Source organism: Sinocyclocheilus anshuiensis, unplaced genomic scaffold, assembly GCF_001515605.1.
Source record: "Sinocyclocheilus anshuiensis isolate Anshui unplaced genomic scaffold, SAMN03320099.WGS_v1.1 scaffold1198, whole genome shotgun sequence".
In the NCBI taxonomy this organism is placed as follows: domain Eukaryota; kingdom Metazoa; phylum Chordata; class Actinopteri; order Cypriniformes; family Cyprinidae; genus Sinocyclocheilus; species Sinocyclocheilus anshuiensis.
The window spans coordinates 200,865-219,208 of record NW_015557119.1 but is presented as its reverse complement, the minus strand read 5'-3'; the positions used below and the strand labels follow the sequence as shown (position 1 = coordinate 219,208).

The 18,344-nt window shown below is 41.0% G+C and overlaps 1 pseudogene; it reads right to left on the bottom strand.

The window, feature by feature from the left end:
* Positions 1-404: 404 nt before the first annotated feature.
* On the bottom strand, positions 405-18,336 carry LOC107677807 (gastrula zinc finger protein XlCGF57.1-like; annotated as a pseudogene).
* Between the last annotated feature and the right edge of the window lie 8 nt (positions 18,337-18,344).

The following is an 18,344-nucleotide window of genomic DNA, read 5'->3' as shown; positions in this document are numbered from 1 at the left end:
TGGTGTTTTGTTTTGCTCTTTCCTCTGTGCTTCCACATTCGTCACTCCCACGTACGTCACCGCGTTTGCCTATGTCCTACGTCATCCGCTGGACGCCACTCTCTCGTGAACGCGCGTACGACCGTTAGCGGAAGTTAGAGATTAAGGCTTATTAAATTGTGAATATGGATATTTTTCTTACACAAACGCATTGCTTCAAAAGGCCTTTATTAACCCCCCAGAGCCGTGTGGACTTCTTTTACAATGGATTGGTTAAGTTTTTTGGACTTCAAATTTTGGCCTACCATCCACTCCCATTATAAAGCTTGGAAGAGCCAGGATGCTTTTTAATATAACTCCGATTGTATTCGCTGAAAGAAGAATGTCATATACACCTAGGATGGCTTGAGGGTGAGTAAATCATCGGGTAATTTTCATTTTTGGGTGAATTATCCCTTTAAGTTTGAAACTCTTTCCACACTGGGGGCAAGTGAAAAGTTTCTCTTTCCACAGTAATATGACATTTAAGACTTATCTCCAATGAGAGTTATTACATGATTCGTAAGTGTTTCCTGTCTGTGAAACCAATTTTATGATATTTTCTGGAGTGTATCCTCAAGGATTGAGCTTAAGGGTTAGGTCTATCTGAAACTCTATCCACACAGTGGATGTTCCAGCGGATGAACTAACCCTTTAAGGTTTCTATGTTGATTAAAATCTTTTCTCTCTGGTGTAAATTCTCGTGCCTGTTAAGCATCTCCTTTTGAGTAAAACTTGTTCCACACTGTTGGCAGGCAAAAGGTTTCTCTCCCGTGTGAATTCTCATGTGGTAATTAAGATTTCCTTTTCGGTTCAAACATTTTCCACACTATTGACAGTTGAAAGGGCTCTCTCCAGTATGAGCTCTCACATGGACTTTAAGGTTTGCCTGTTGATCAAAACTCTTTCCACACTTAGGGCATATGTATTACTTCCCCTCCAGTGTGAGCTCTCATGTGCCTGTTAAGGCTTCCTTTTTGAGTGAAACTCTTTCCACACTGCTGGCAGGTGAAAGGGCTTTCTCCAGTGTGTACTCTCATGTGGTCATTACGGTTTCCTTTTCGGTTAAAACTTTTCCCACATTGATGGCAGGTAAAAGGGCTTTCACCTGTATGAATTTTCACATGGACTTTAAGGTTTCCATGATGATGAAAACCCTTTCCACACTGAGGGCAAGTGTAAGGCTTCTCTCCAGTGTGGGCTCTCATGTGACTGTTAAGGTTTGTTTTTTGATTGAAACTTTTTCCACACTGAAGGCAGGTGAAAGGGCTTTCTCCAGTGTGAATTCTCATGTGGTCCTTAAGGTTTCCTTTTCGTTTGAATCTTTTTCCACACTGTTGACAGGTAAAAGGGCTTTCACCTGTATGAATTTTCATGTGGACTTTAAGGTTTCCAAGTTGATGAAAACCCTTTCCACACTGAGGGCATGTGTAAGGCTTCTCCCCAGTGTGAATTTTCATGTCCCTATTGCAAATCCCTTTTTGAGTGAGACTTACTCCACACTGTTGGCTGGGGAAAGGGCTTTCTCCAGTGTGAATTTTCATGTGGACGTTAAGGTTTCCCTGTTGATCAAAACTTTTTCCACACTGCAGGCACGAATGAGGTTTTTCTCGATTGTGAATTTTCATGTGGACTTTAAGGTTTACATGTTGATGAAAACTCTTTCCACACTGAAGGCATGTGTAAGGCTTCTCTCCAGTGTGAATTCTCATATGCCTGTTAAGGTTTGTTTTTTGATTGAAACGTTTTCCACACTGAAGGCAGGTGAAGGGTCTTTCTCCAGTGTGAATTCTCATGTGGACTTCAAGCTTTTCATTTTGATCGAAACTCTTTCCACACTGAGGGCATGTGTAAGGCTTTTCCCTAGTATGATTTCTCATGTGCCTATCGAGAACCGCTTTTTGCGTGAAACTTACTCCACACTGAGGGCACGAGTAAGGCTTCTCTCCAGTGTGTATTCGCATGTGCCTGTTAAGGCTTCCTTTTTGAGTGAAACGTTTTCCACACTGCTGGCAAGTGAAAGGGCTTTCTCCAGTGTGTACTCTCATGTGATAATTAAGGTTTACTTTTTGGTTGAAATGTTTTCCACACTGTTGACATGTAAAAGGGCTTCCACCTGTATGAATTTTCATGTGGACTTTAAGGTTTCCATGTTGATGAAAACCTTTTCCACACTGAGGGCATGTGTAAGGCTTCTCCCCAGTGTGAATTTTCATGTGCCTATTGAGAATCCCTTTTTGAGTGAGACTTACTCCACACTGTTGGCTGGTAAAAGGGCTTTCTCCAGTGTGAATTCTCGTGTGGATGTTAAGGTTTCCCTGTTGAGCAAAACTTTTTCCACACTGTAGGCACGAATAAGGTTTTTCTTTTCCCTAGTGTGAATTCTCATGTGGTACTTAAGGTTTCCTTTTCGGTTGAAACTTTTTCCACACTGTTGACAGGTAAAAGGGCTTTCACCTGTATGAATTTTCATGTGGACTTTAAGGTTTCCATGTTGATGAAAACCCTTTCCACACTGAGGGCATGTGTAAGGCTTCTCCCCAGTGTGAATTTTCATGTCCCTATTGCAAATCCCTTTTTGAGTGAGACTTACTCCACACTGTTGGCTGGGGAAAGGGCTTTCTCCAGTGTGAATTTTCATGTGGACGTTAAGGTTTCCCTGTTGATCAAAACTTTTTCCACACTGCAGGCACGAATGAGGTTTTTCTCGATTGTGAATTTTCATGTGGACTTTAAGGTTTACATGTTGATGAAAACTCTTTCCACACTGAAGGCATGTGTAAGGCTTCTCTCCAGTGTGAATTCTCATATGCCTGTTAAGGTTTGTTTTTTGATTGAAACGTTTTCCACACTGAAGGCAGGTGAAAGGTCTTTCTCCAGTGTGAATTCTCATGTGTACTTCAAGCTTTTCATTTTGATCAAAACTCTTTCCACAATGAGAGCATGTGTAAGGCTTCTCCCCAGTGTGAATGTTCATGTCCCCATTGCGAATCCCTGTTTGAGTGAGACTTACTCCACACTGTTGGCTGGGTAAAAGGTTTTCTCCAGTGTGAATTCTAATATGTACTTCAAGATTTTTATTTTGATCAAAACTCTTTCCACACTGAGGGCATGTGTAAGGCTTCTCCCTAGTGTGAATTTTCATGTCCCCATTGCGAATCCCTTTTTGAGTGAGACTTACTCCACACTGTTGGCTGGGGAAAGGGCTTTCTCCAGTGTGAATTTTCATGTGGACGTTAAGGTTTCCCTGTTGATCAAAACTTTTTCCACACTGTTGGCAGGTAAAAGGGCTTTCACCTGTATGAATTTTCATGTGGACTTCAAGCTTTTCCGTTTGATCAAAACTCTTTCCACACTGAGGGCATGTGTAAGGCTTCTCCCTAGTGTGAATTTTCATGTCCCCATTGCGAATCCCTTTTTGAGTGAGACTTACTCCACACTGTTGGCTGGGGAAAAGGTTTTCTCCAGTGTGAATTCTCATGTGTACTTCAAGATTTTTATTTTGATCAAAACTCTTTCCACACTGATTGCATGTGTAAGGCTTTTCCCTAGTGTGAATTCTCATGTGGTACTTAAGGTTTCCTTTTCGGTTGAAACTTTTTCCACACTGTTGACAGGTAAAAGGGTTTTGTCCTGTATGAATTCTCATGTGTACTTCAAGCTTTTCATTTTGATCAAAACTCTTTCCACACTGATTGCATGTGTAAGGCTTTTCCCTAGTATGAGTTCTCGTGTGCCTATCGAGAACCGCTTTTTGCGTGAAACTTACTCCACACTGAGGGCATGAGTAAGGCTTCTCTCCAGTGTGTATTCGCATGTGCCTGTTAAGGCTTCCTTTTTGAGTGAAACGTTTTCCACACTGCTGGCAAGTGAAAGGGCTTTCTCCAGTGTGTACTCTCATGTGATAATTAAGGTTTACTTTTCGGTTGAAATGTTTTCCACACCGTTGACAGGTAAAAGGGCTTTCACCTGTATGAATTTTCATGTGGACTTCAAGGTTTCCAAGTTGATCAAAACTCTTTCCACACTGAGGGCATGTGTAAGGCTTCTCCCCAGAGTGAATTTTCATGTCCCTATTGCGAATCCCTTTTTGAGTGAAACTTGCCCCACACTGTTGGCTGGGGAAAGAGTTTTCTTCAGTGTGAATTCTCATGTGGACTTCAAGCTCTTCATTTTGATTGAAACTCTTTCCACACTGATGGCATGTGTAAGGCTTTCCCCTAGTATGAATTCTCATGTGGTACTTAAGGTTTCCTTTTCGGTTGAAACTTTTTCCACACTGTTGGCAAGTAAAAGGGTTTTCTCCTGTATGAATTTTCATGTGGACGTTAAGGTTTCCATGCTGATGAAAAGCCTTTCCACACTGAGGGCATGTGTAAGGCTTCTCTCCAGTGTGAATTCTCATGTGCCTAATTAGGTTTGTTTTTTGATTGAAATTTTTTCCACACTGTTGGCAAGTAAAAGGGTTTTCTCCTGTATGAATTTTCATGTGGATTTTAAGGTTTTCATGTTGATCAAAACTTTTTCCACACTGCAAGCACTTGTAGGGTTTCTCTCCAGTGTGAATTCTCATGTGCCTGTTAAGGATTCCTTTTCGGGTGAAACTTACTCCATGCTGTTGGCAGGTGAAAGGCTTCTCTCCAGTGTGAATTTTCATGTGGGCTTTAAGGTTTCCATGTTGAGTGAAAAGCTTTCCACACTGAAAGCAGGTTAAACAACAACTAGTTCCTATCACTTTTTTAACTCTTTTTTGTGAGGAAGCCTTTTCAGTCTGTGAGCAATTGAAAGATTTTTCTTCAATTATGAAATCATGATGGTTCTCATACTGATCTTTCTCTTCCATTTCATTCAGCACTTCATTCTCCTCTTTAATTGCTGTCAGGTCTAATGCTAAAAAAAAGACAAAAACATGTAAAACATTAAAACCAACAACACGTGTTGTACAACATCATATACACTTAGCTACTGAAATAGGTGTTGCATGTAATCTCAGAACATCTTTTAAATTTTGTTTCAGTGAGCCAATAAGCATGCTTGATGTGCCTAAATCAAGTGCTGGTGATTGGCTCTGGTGAGGCATAAAGGAAAAGCACTAGGTTATACCCAGAAACGTGGCTCACACCTGAGGCTGTAGTGTGTAAGCATCACAACCCCATAGATGTAAGGCATTTTCATTTAAAAACAGCATTTTAAAATGAAAATGATCCTCATCAATACTGGCATTTCCACTGCATTTCAGAAAAGAACTCTGTCCACACTACACGACTAAAAACACATGTTGCATAACCATTCATACACACTGTATGCTACATCATGCTACATAAGACAATTTATAGGATTTATACTATGCTTTTACTAAAAACTCACTTTAAACCACCATCGAGTGTTTGTAATAACTTCCGATTGCGATCTAATGTGCTTTGGCCATTCAACGTTGCTGAAATCTTATTTGCAGTCTTTTATATCAAGCTAATTGTTACACTTGCTTAGCATTTCTCATGTCAACACCCTGTATTATTAAAATAGGCAGAATCTTATGAAAATCAAATCATTTACTATTGTAAACATTTTTATTAGCTTCATGTTCCCTTTCGTTGTATGGGGAAAACTCCAGTTTTACTCTGTACTGAAGCCTGATTTGTTCACGTTTGTGTAGCTGCACAAACCAATGGCGCTATAGCCCACCAGAAAGGGTGGAGCTGACCTGTATATAAGTCTGCTCGCAGCGCCATTCATCAGATTATTCTCCTTCAGTGACGAGAATCATCTCTTCGCTGACTCTGGAAGAAGCAGAGTCGCCGCCGTCGAAGACGCCTGAAGCAGCGAGGATTCACTGTGGCCATCTGGCGCTTGAAGAGCAAGCAAGAGCGATTCCTAAAGAGCAAATTTTCAGCGCACGTCGTTTCAAATGTCAAGCCGCAAGTTTGGCTCAAGCAGGGACCCTTTGCATGAGACGGGCGGGCACAGTGAGTGCATCGCCTGTCTCGGCAGCACTCACGCGGAGGCTGCGCTCACTGAAGGCTCATGCTACCATTGCGAGAGTATGAGTCTTTCCAGATCGTCTTTTTCCATGAAGGCGGTCCCCCTCGCTCAGCCCTCCCATTACCTTTCTATCCAAAGAGAAAGCAACAGTGGGGCAGCAGGTCCTTCTCAGAGGGCTCGAGTGGTGTCACGTCGGCTCAGCGCCTGCGTGCCCCGCCCTCCCCGCGTCCTCTCGCCTTGCCGGTGTTTCACACAGGAAGACCAGCAGCCCTCTTCTGTTGCAAGAGGCTTGGTCTCATTCGGTGTGTCTGAAGAGGACGTCCATGTCCTTGGTAGTGTCTGATACAGAGAAGTGGGGAGATTCCGGCGATGAGCCCGAAGTCCCTCACCCCTCTCAAGCTCCGAGGCCGAACTCATCCGGTTGTGCTGGAACCAGAGCCAGCTAAGCCATCCTGATGCGCTAGAGAGGAAGAGTTGGGGCTCTGTTATCGCCTCGGCCAGAACGCCCCACAAAACAGTTCGCTTTCATTCTCCATCCCTCCGAGCACCTCTGAGCGATGGAGTTTCGTTTCCAACGGGTCACGTCCTGCAGGTGCATCGCGTACCTGAATGTTTTACTGCTGTGATAGCGGACCCACATACAATAAAGTGCAAATTTCCTTTTCTCTCCCTCTCACACTCACGTGAATTTGAGTTCCCTGTCTTTTCTCGGCGAGCTCTCATTCGAAAAAATAAACCCTCTCGCCTCCCATTTTATGGCAATTCCGGGAGTGTCAAGTTGGATTTTAAAAACAATTTTAAGAGGTTACTCGCTCTAGTTCACTCGCAGGCCACCTCGCTTCAGAGGCGTCATTCAAACTTCTGTTCCCGACAACGAAGCACTCGTTCTCCGACAGGAGGTGCAAACGTAGCTTGCAAAAGGTGCTGTGGAAATAGTGCCCCAGCGAACAGCGAGTCAGGCTTTTTCAGCCGCTACTTCCTTGTTCCAAAAAAGATGGCGAGCTCAGACCCATTCTGGATCTCAGGCATCTGAACCACTCACTTATGCACCGGTCGTTCAAGATGTTAACTGTAATACAGATACTCGCGCACATTTGCCCCGAGGAGTGGTTTTGACTGTGGATCTGAAAGATGCATACTTTCACATCCCCATAGCCCCCCCCCCCCCACATCACAGACCGTTCTTGAGATTCGCGTTTGAGGGAGTGGCCTATCAGTATACAGTCCCTCCATTTGGACTGTCTCTGGCCCCGCGCACTTTCACGAAGTGCGTAGACGCGGCTCTTTCCCCTCGTTACCCAGACAGCGAGCGGTCTTTCTGGGAAAGATTTTAGACTCTACCCAAATGCGGGCATGGATTATGCCAAAACAATCCCTGACTATTCAGCGATTGGCAGCGTCTCTCAAACCGGGGACAACACGCCCCCCTAAAGGTTTTTCAGAGGTTGCTTGGCCTTATGGCGGTCGCCGCCTCTGTGACCCTGGCGCCTGGGGTGGTTTCCTGTCAGGGTAGACCACCGCTGTATCAAGGCTGTGGCCCACTGGACGACCTCTCGCCTGTTCCAAACAGGAATGAGGTTATGCCTGACCTCCAGAAGGAAGGTAGTCACGACGGATGCGTCCAACTCGGGTTGGGGCACCCTGTTGGAGGGCAATAAGGCGTTCGACTCCTGGTCAGCCCCGGAGCAACGCCTGCATATCAACTGCCCAGAGATGTTGGCAGTTTTCTTAGCCCTGAAAACCTTCCTTCCAGCCTTGAAAGGGCACCATGTCATGGTCCGGTCGGACAGCATGACGGTGGTGGCTTATATCAATCACCAAGGCGGTCTCAGCTCACACACTCTTTGCAGGATGGCTCGTCACCTCCTCTTTTGGGCACAGAAAGAACTCCTCTCGCTAAGGGCGATTCATGTTCCGGGAAGATTGAACCTCGGCACAGACATGCTGTCCAGAGGCAAGGTAGCCCCGAGCGAATGGCCGCTACACCCTTAAACAGTCCAAGAGATCTGGTCAGTCTTCGGGAGGGCAGAGGTCGACCTCTTTGCCTCAGAAGACAACTCTCACTGCCCAACATACTTCTCGATACAGCGAGATGCTCTGGCCCACGATTGGCCCAGTGCTCACCTATGCGCATTTCCCCCGATCGCTCTGATTCCTCAGGTCATCAGGCGGGTCAGGGAGACCAAGTGCTCTCTCCTCCTAGTCGCCCCGCTCTGGAGGAACCAGGCCTGGTTCCCGGAGCTAGTGCTGCTCTCAGCAGCAGCCCCGTGGCCCATTCCGCTGAGGAGGAACCTTCTCTCACAGGCGAAAGACATAATTTGGCATCCCCGGCTGGAGATGTGGAGCCTAATCAGCTCCCAGCAAGAGTAAACAATACCATTTTGGAGGCAAGAGCGCCGTCTACAAGACGATTTTACAGCCAAAAAAGGTCGGCCTTCCTTAACTGGTGTTCTGCACGGAGTTTGGACCCGATATCATGTGATGTGTCCCATGAGTAACCTTTTTGCAAGAGCTGCTGGATAAGGGGCACGCCCCCTCCACGCTCAAAGTATATGTGGCAGCTATTACAGCGAACCATTCTCTCGAAGCTGGCCATTCAATCGGCAGGAACGACCTGATCGTTAAGTTCCTGAAGGGTGCACGGAGGCTGAATCCCTCTCGCCCTCAGACCGTGCCGTCTTGGGACTTGTCTATAGTCCTGCGGGCCCTAAGAGGGCCCCCTTTGAGCTGCTCAGCTCGGCCGATTTGCGGCCCTTATTGCTTAAAATGGCCCTCCTCCTTGCCTTGGATCCGGTTAAGTAAGTGGGCGACTTGCAAGCGATGTCGATCAGCGCCTCGTGTCTTGAGTTTGGGCCTAATGACTGTAAGGTCGTTCTAAAACCAAGACATGGTTATGTTCCTAAGGTGATCTCAACTCCATTCAGAGATCAAGTGATCTCCCTATTGGCGCTTCCCGTTACAGATGGTGAGCAGGGTCCAAACATGCTCTGCCCAGTGAGGGCTCTGAGAGTATACCTGGAGCGCTCTAGTCTGTTTAGGCAGTCTGAGCAGTTGTTTGTTTGCTTCGGAGGCTGCTATAAAGGACTGTTGGATTGTTGATGCGTTAGCCCTGGCTTACGCATCAGAAGGTTTGCAAAGCCCTATAGGTGTGACTGCCCATTTCACAAGCGGGATGGCCTCTTCCTGGGCGTGGTCCAGCGAAATATCTATTGGTGAGATCTGTGCGGCCGCCTGCTGGTTGTCACAGTCCACATTTGCCAGATTTGATAACTTAGACGTCCCTGCTTTGCAGGCACGAGTTCTGTCTGTTTGATGTTCCACTCTTCCCCTTGGGCAAAGTGGTTATATTAGAGCTCTCAGCTACCAGCTTGGGGCGCAATGTGCTCAGGTTTTTAGGGGTCCTTGTTAGTGCTCCGAGACTGGGCTCACAGAGCAGGAGATCTAGCGTGGCATGATTGGACGCGTTCCCCGCACACGCAACGTGAAGTAAACGTTCGAAAGGGAACGCTCTGGTTACTGATGTAACCTCAGTTCCCTGAGATAAGGGAATGAGCATTGTGTCACTTGCCGCGTTATAAGCTGCGCTAATCGATGACTGTCGCTTCAGTTGAATGATCTGATGAATGGCGCTGCGAGCAGATTTATATACAGGTCGGCTCCGCCCTTTCTGGCGGGCTTAAGCGCCATTGGTTTGTGCAGCTACACAAACGTGAACAAATCAGGCTTCTGTAGAGTAAAACTGGAGTTTTCCCCACACACACAACACTTGTTACCTTATCTCAGGGAACCGAGGCTACGTCAGTAACCAGAGCGTTTCATCTATAGAAATGTTTTCCTGGGTTTCTTATGAACAGAACTGAAAGCGGAAGTGTAATGAACATTTGTCATCGGAGACAGGGCAGGTTATGAACATAATGAGTGACATATGAGCAGCGAATGAGCTTCCGAGTCAAAACAGCGATCACAGAAGAGAAAACACAGGCAGAAAGCACTGGAAGCAGCTAATGTTCATCAGTAAATAAGTGGAAAATGAATACAGATGATGATTCTTCTGAGCTATGCATTTTAAAACGAAAACGCACTAGTGTAGCCGTAGCCTAAAAGATGTGGAAAATGAAAGCTATTTTAAGTTTATTGAAACTATTTGCACTGATTTATTGTGTTGGTTACATTTTGTTCCTTTGTGCAGTGGCTCAGGAGATGAGTCTTTGAGTTTGTGTAAATGTCAACAAGCTGAAAAAATAAAACCAAATATTTTTCTAGACAATGTAATCTTGGTCAAATTGATTTCATAAAATTGGTATCCAAAAAAAGTACTGTTCAGGAACCGGTATCTAAGTCAAGGTATTGGTATCAATGTAACATTTTTTTTAAAGATACCCAGCCTTGTGATTAAGCAACTAATAAAATTGATCGACTATGCCTTATCTCGTTAATTAATTGTTAGGGGGCAGCCGTAGTGTTTTCACATATAGTGCGTTTTAAAAGTGCCGTTTCCACATTTGGCGCATAAATATAATTTTGAACATTTATGAAACTTCATATCGTTTTAACAAGGAAAATTATATCACAATAATTATTATCGATTTATCGCCCAGCCCTACCGAAGAATAGTTTTACAAATAAATTTTATGCATTTACTAGTTTTTTTTTTTTTTTGTTTGTTAGCTTTTATATTGTTCTTGGTGCTAGCATTCATAATTGTATTTTGTGTTTGACTCAGAGAGTAAGATTGACTAATTAAATTTTGATCTCTGTTAACAGATTGAAACTATTCTATTGGATTTTTATTTTTGTATCTCTCTGATCGAATAGGATCAATAAAAACTGGTTAAAATTTATTTTTTAGTTTAACTCTTTCTTTCTTTCGGGTTGTTCATGTAATTACGTCTTCCCTGCCAGTCAAGAAAACAGCATTTCCTCACTACACGTAGGGGTGTAACGGCACACAAACATGATGGTTCGGTACGTACCTCGGTTTTGACGTCACGGTTCTGTATGGTTTCAGTACAGCATTTTTTTTAGTTAAACAATGGTTTACTGAACAAATTGCTTTTCCTTTAAATAAATTCAATTACAATTTTCTTAGGAATAAAAATCTACCTCAGCTTTTGCTCTAAACCATAGGAAGCCCTTTTACATTACTATAAGGTAAAAATTAACAACAGAGCCCAAATTTAAATTCAATTACTACTTATTTTTAACTATAATAACCAACATTCAAATTAAAATGTTGTAGCCTATGCAAACATGTAAATTGCACATAATGCCATTTTTGAAATAACTTCTAAATGATACAAATTGTTGTTGAAATATAATAATTTACACAGTGGCTGTCATAACTTGTTTTGTAAAAGGTTTATTTAAACATTAAATAGTTAGGACATCACTAACAGGTAAAGTCAAATATAATTAAAGGGGTCATATGATGCTTTTTTAAAGATCATTATTTTGTGTATTTGGTGTAACAGAATATGTTGACATGCTTTCATGTTCAAAAAACACATTATTTTTCAAATACTGTAAATTATTATACGCCCTCTATGCCCAGCCTCTCGCAAACACTTCGTTTTCTACAAAGTCCCTCCTTCCGACAAGCGCAGTCTGCTCTGATTGGCCAGCTGACCCAGTGCATTGTAATTGGCCGAACACCGCAAGCACTCGTCGGAAATGTAACGCCCCTTACCATAATCGCGAGCTTCATCTTTCAAAATAAATGTAAAGATAGAGCCCGAAAGGGGAACAGAGTCTCGTGACAGACACAGTGATGAATATGTGTTTGCAGTACACAAGCCACGGTTAAGACAGCTGACTCCACTGTGATGTTCATTCAAATCATTCAAATGGCTGATTCATTCAGGAATTGAGCAAGCAGTTCACTTTACGAATGGGCCTTTGAATCATTGGTTCACACGATTCGTTCAAAGCGAGGATTCATTCAGAAACGCATCACCGTGTTGCACAACAATTCCGCTGTGGCTTTAGGTAATTTTTTGTTGGCAAAAACAGACAATATTGCATTTAAAATATAAAACAATATTAACTTCTTATTTACTGAACTGTTGTATAAAATCACATTTTCACTCATGGTATTCGGACATAAACAGCACTGGTGTGATAAGATAGGTATTGCTCTCGTTGCTCGTGTGATATCGCTTATCATATAAGCATTTTTGCCCCAATATCTTGAATTTTAGGGCATGACTGCACTTGTGGAGTTGTTGGCCTGCATCATATTTGTCAACAGTATGGTTTGTAAGATGACGTACAGGTCTGGGGGTGGGGCCAGTGCATTAAAATATTTTAATCGCGTTATTTTTCATAACTAATTGAAAAATTAGTAGGCTAAAGATGAAGGGATGATCGCTCACACTCGCGCTCCACGCTGCTGTTACGGACCATTCACATGGGGTGTCAATGCCTCTCATTTACTTTGAATGGAGTGACGTCAAGCGTTGACTAACTGAATTAGATGCATTAGAACTACCTCAGTGAAGTTGGCCCCCCACCCAATGCAAAATGTTGGCAAAATAGTCTCATTTGTTTGTGCTTCGTTTGTGCCGCTAAGTTTTGTTTGTGCTGCTTCGGTTTAAAAAATATTAGACATTGAATAACACGTCATCAGTCCCACCACATGCTCCAAATTCACCCAAAACAGGCTCAATCGTTTGTGCCAGTAATATTTTCATTTGTGCTGCTTCGGTTTTTTAGACATTAAAATAATATTTAGTGATCATTCTGAGGTCACTCAACCCCCCACGCTTCAAATTTACCCCAAATAGTCTTGTTTGTTTGTGCTGGTTTGTGGCGGTAGTATTTTCATTTTTGCTACTCTTTTTTAACAATAGTCTACAGTTGAAGTAATAAAGTAAAATTTAAACGGCAAACTAAATCATATGAAATAGTCGCAGTCACTTAATTGTTAGGTAGCCATATTCCTTTAATTAGGCTAATTAAACAGAAAAAAAAATGACTTAGGCCTATTTCATTGTCTTTTTTCAAAACTGAAACAAAAAAATAACAAAAGTAAAGACTTGATATTCATAGGCCTATTTTCATTTCTGCGCACGTTAATAAAACATGCAATACTGTTTCCAAGTCCGTGTAGCCTATACTTTTGGGTCTATTCGTTTTTCCTTTTTTAACCATGGTGACATTTAAAAAAAAAAAAAATGGTTGTAGTATTTTTAAAAGCTATCCTGAAAACCAAAATTGAAATTAGAACTGTACACAAAAAAAAAAGTTGCCCGAAAAAGTAAAATATTGAATTCTTTTCAGATTTTTGTGACTTTTTGCACCTTTCATAAACATTTGAAAAATGCACAAATATATATAGAAAAATATAAATTTTAACAAGTTTTCTTTGGTCAAATTAGAAGTAATGCTTCTCCCGCACGTTCAGTTGAGAACTAGCTGTCTCTGTGCTAGATCATTGATAGGAGAAGCTGGGCAAAAAATAACCAAAAAGCAGAAGCAAAAAGCAAAAAAGCAAAAAAGCAAAAAGCATTAACCAAAAGCAATAACCAAAAATACATTGTATGGGGTAAAATTATTGATTTTTCTTTTATGCCAAAAATCATTAGGATATTAAGTAAAGATCATGTTCCATGAAAATATTTTTTACATTTCCAACCGTAAATATATCAAAACTTGTTAGTAATATGCATTGCTAAGAACTTAATTTGGAAACTTTAAAGGCGATTTTCTCAATATTTAGATTTTTTTGCACCCTCAGATTCCAGATTTTCAAATAGTTGTATCTCAGCCAAATATTGTCCGATCCTAACAAACCATACATCAATGGAAGCTTATTTGTTCAGCTTTCAGATGATGCATCTGATGAAATCTCAATTTCAAAAAGGCTTATATAATCGTCGCAGAATAAGCCTTAAAAGGTTATCAGAGGTGCAACAGCATGTTCAGGTATGTTTTCGATACAGAGTGCAAATGGCTGTGCATTTATTTGTGTTTTTAACTCGATGGGAGCGAAATGAAACTGTCTGAACCCGAAGCTGTGTGTTGTCGGTCTCCCCTCTTCCACCTCCGCTCGCTGCGCACCACGCCCACTTTTTTTAAAACTGTGGAGAGAACTAACCAGTGCTGAAACAGAGTTTCATGACTAGTGGTCGACCGATATCTGCCATTTTTCAAATATCGGCATCGGCCGATAAGTTTTTTCTGTTTGGCCGATGTGTTCGAGGCGGGACTTTTATTTTGACAGCTCCGAGAACGACAGCGCCTGAACACACCGTGCTCACATTCTCCTTCTTGTTCGCTGTTGTCATTCAGTTCTGTCTAATACGGATAGAAGTCTATCTAATAATCAGCTAGAACGGTTAAACAAAGGAATGATAATTTATACAAAAAAGTATTATAACGATTGCTTCAATATTATTAAAGGCAAACATTATAATACTTTCTCGTTTGCCGTCAGCATTCCGCAAATACGCATTTATATAATTTAAACAAATCTTTGAATGACTAATAAACATTTAATTTCACAAACCTTGCAGACTTAGTCGAATCTAGTTGAGATCTTGTGAAGTGTGCATGTGATCTGCATGATCGTGTGTTCTGTGGCGGTCGGTCCGTGTGAATTGAATACGGACAGGAGGAGATTTCACCTTCACTGGAGACGCGCGATCGACAAACTTTAAACTTGTGACTGATTTCAAATTATGCTGTGCTTTATGCATTTGCCCGCTGCCATATTCATGTCATTTTCACTGTGCTGTGTGTAAAATGAGTGTTACTTTGGCTTTATTTGAAAAAAAAAATAAGATTCCCAATGCACACAAACTTCCCAGAATACTGAGTGCCCTGTTGGTTACGGTGTTTACTTCTTTTTTAATTATATTTTTTATTAAATATTTATTTGTGAAAAATACTTTGTCTTCTAAAGTATGTTTATTTTACACGTTTATTTTTTTAATCCATTTTGAAATGATTGAAAATTTCTTAGAATTAAAATAAATTAAATTATATCGGCCACCCTGCTTTCCAAGATATCGGCATCGGTATTCAAAAAACCCATATCGGTCGACCACTATTCATGACCCTTTAATGCTGGTGTTACAGCTGTTAACTTTATGAAATGATATGTAGCACTGGCTTCTTTTTTAATTATATTTTTTATTAAATATTTATTTGTGAAAAATACTTTGTCTTCTAAAGTATGTTTATTTTACACGTTTATTTTTTTAATCCATTTTGAAATGATTGAAAATTTCTTAGAATTAAAATAAATTAAATTATATCGGCCACCCTGCTTTCCAAGATATCGGCATCGGTATTCAAAAAACCCATATCGGTCGACCACTATTCATGACCCTTTAATGCTGGTGTTACAGCTGTTAACTTTATGAAATGATATGTAGCACTGGCGCTCTCCAGATGCGGAGAAACTCCGCCTTTGTTCATAACCACTCCTCTAGCCCCAGCTGGCCCGCTTTGGCCCATGGTTTTTGTCGGGCCAAAAAAACCCTGGCCATTGGCCCCGAGGAAGCACTGCCGAGGCACGATCAAACCCCGGAAGTGACAGTGGAAACACGACTGGCCCTGGCACGCACTAGCACGCCCGCTTTTAACCCGACAGTGGAAATGCGGCTATTGAGTCATTAATTCAACTGATTCGTTCAAAATGCGGAATTATTCAGTAACAAAACACCGCCGAGTGTTGCTTGTAGAATGTTTAATACTTCTGCTGTGGTCTTTGTTTGGAACTATTTTCATTGTAGAAATAGAACAAAAACACTAAAATGTAAGTAACTTAACTACCGGACTACTTGTTTATTGAAATAAAATCAATGTGACATTTGCAATCGTGAAAATATTCAGCAAAATTGCTCCCTTGTCAAGGTGTTACTTAACTATATCATGTTATGATGATAAACTAAACATTTTGAATGTTTTCCTCAGTGTGTTTCTTCTGAGCTTCGTTCTGTGTGCTGTTACGCTCATTTGTTTTGAAGTCTCACACAAAGAGACAAACAGAGTGAGCCTCAACAGCGCAACCTTGATACCAGAAATACATTATCAATCGCTGTTTATGCTAAATGTAATAAAATCAGAAGAATCATTATCGTGTTGCGATGCGTGGCTGGTTATTTTTTTGTCACTTAAATTTTAGTCAGGCCATTTGTCTGGTCGGGTAAGTAAAAAAACTAAACATTTTAAACTAGCTAGAAGGCTGGTCAGCTGTAGCTCGACCTACATTATTATTATTATTATTGAGAACATTATATAAAAGATATTTTATCGGTAATGTGACCAAAAATATTTAAGCCCTATTGACTCGGAATTTAAGATATTTTTAGACTTTTTAAGGACCCGCAGACACCCTGCTATAGAAATATTGAAATGTCTACTATTAAACTAACCAATTCAAATAAAAAAACATCTCTAAATATGTAGTCCGTATGCAAAGGTGCATTTCTCTATTAAAGGCAAGTCCATTAGCCTACTGTGGAGATGGCCAGGCAGCGTCGGCATTTGGCAACTTCATCTTTGCAGCCGACTGAGAAAGCACTAGTTTAGTAGGCCTAATAAATAATTACAAGGTCTTCTTTGTCCCCCGACGCATTCATAATCAATACTTTTGCCAGTGCTTTGCTGCAAGCTTTATGTGCGCCCTTGAGCATGGAATAGGCTATGCCTAAATGCCTATATATTAAAGGATGGTTTAGTAGGTTATTATATTAATCAATTTAATATAAAGGTGCAACTAGTTCACTAGGAAAAAGTATTTTAAAAAGACAGTAGCAAAAACAAAAATATTACCAGCACTAGAGTTGGGTATAACGCGTTACACAGTAACATTATATGTGTGCTCAGACGGAAAGACTGTACCTCGCATTGGTTTTATCCGGATTATTTTAATAAGCAAATATTTGTTTCCGACATGATTTACTTCATTTAAAAATAGACACTTCAAGCTTTCTTTAGATATACTGTAGGCCTATTTCTCATGTCATTTTAGGAAGATATTCACGGAGACCGAGAATGCAGAAAGCATTTGTTTTACAAAATCACAAAAAAGAAAAAGTTTTGTCAATATTGGGAGTGTATACAAATAATACTTACGTATTTTTTCAGTCAATATTACATTTATGAAAGAACTACGAGTTTCTCTTTGTAGTGTATTTTTTTAGGATTGATAACTTGAAAAGTAAACGTGAAAGTAAAGCAAAAGTAATCCGATTACTTTTTAAACGCTGTAATCAGTAATGTAATCTTAAAGTAGTACTTAGTCATTTGTAGTGGATTACTTATTTTGAGTAACTTACCCAACACTGACCAGCACAAACGAACGAGACTATTTGGGGTAAATCTGGAGCATGTGGGGGGCTGAGTGACCTCAGAACGATCACTAAATATTATTTTAACATCTAAGAAACCGAAGCAGCACAATGTAAATATTACAGGCACAAACGAAGCACCCCTACACTACAGTGATGAATCTTCCTGTCCTTATTATATCTACCTTTATTTGATGGCAAGCCAAAGTAGCAGCTGATGCATTACACATTAATGCAGATGTGTTATATGTTGACACAGCTACATCACAGAAGTAATAGCTGGACTACACACGAGTCCTTTAAGACTGAGGATCACACACTACTAGACTTTAGAGTCAATCCAATCATAACAAACTCATGCCAACATTTTAATAAGAATCAAACGCATTGAGAATGAAAACCAACCTGTTAGTTCCTCGAAATCTTCTGGTTTGAGACTGAACACTTCTTCAATCCTGAAGTCTTCAGTCTCCTCTTTAATAACCGCCATGTTTCTGTGTGTTTGGACACTCTGTCATGATTAAGAAGAGAATAATTAACCGATAGACAAACAAATCGCTCAAAACAAGCATTTCAAACCAAAGAACACACATTATAGAGAGTTTATATTTACTTAAGCGTTATATTTCTTTTGTTTTGATTCCACGTGTGTGTTGTTCACCGTTTTGACCAGCGCCGATTCGAAATAGAATCATTTTGCTACAAAATAGACTTTAAAGAGCTCAGTTTCTCCATCACTAAGCTACTAGCTAGGGAGCGAATTCGTGTTTACACTAAAGTGATTCAGGACACAGAGTTAAATAAGACGCAACTTTCCCGTTACTCGTGTGCAGATGCGCTTAACTTACACAAAGCAATGTTTTTTTTATGTTAGGTAAAGTATTACGACGTTAAATTAAACAATAGTTTTCTATAAAATAAACTGGTTGTATTTAAACACGTCAGATGATTAAAAACACAAACCTCTCTTCAGCCGAATCACAGACGCAAGAAGCGCGGCGCAGCCGTATGACGTCATGGCGTCAAACCAAAATAAAAGTCTTGCCT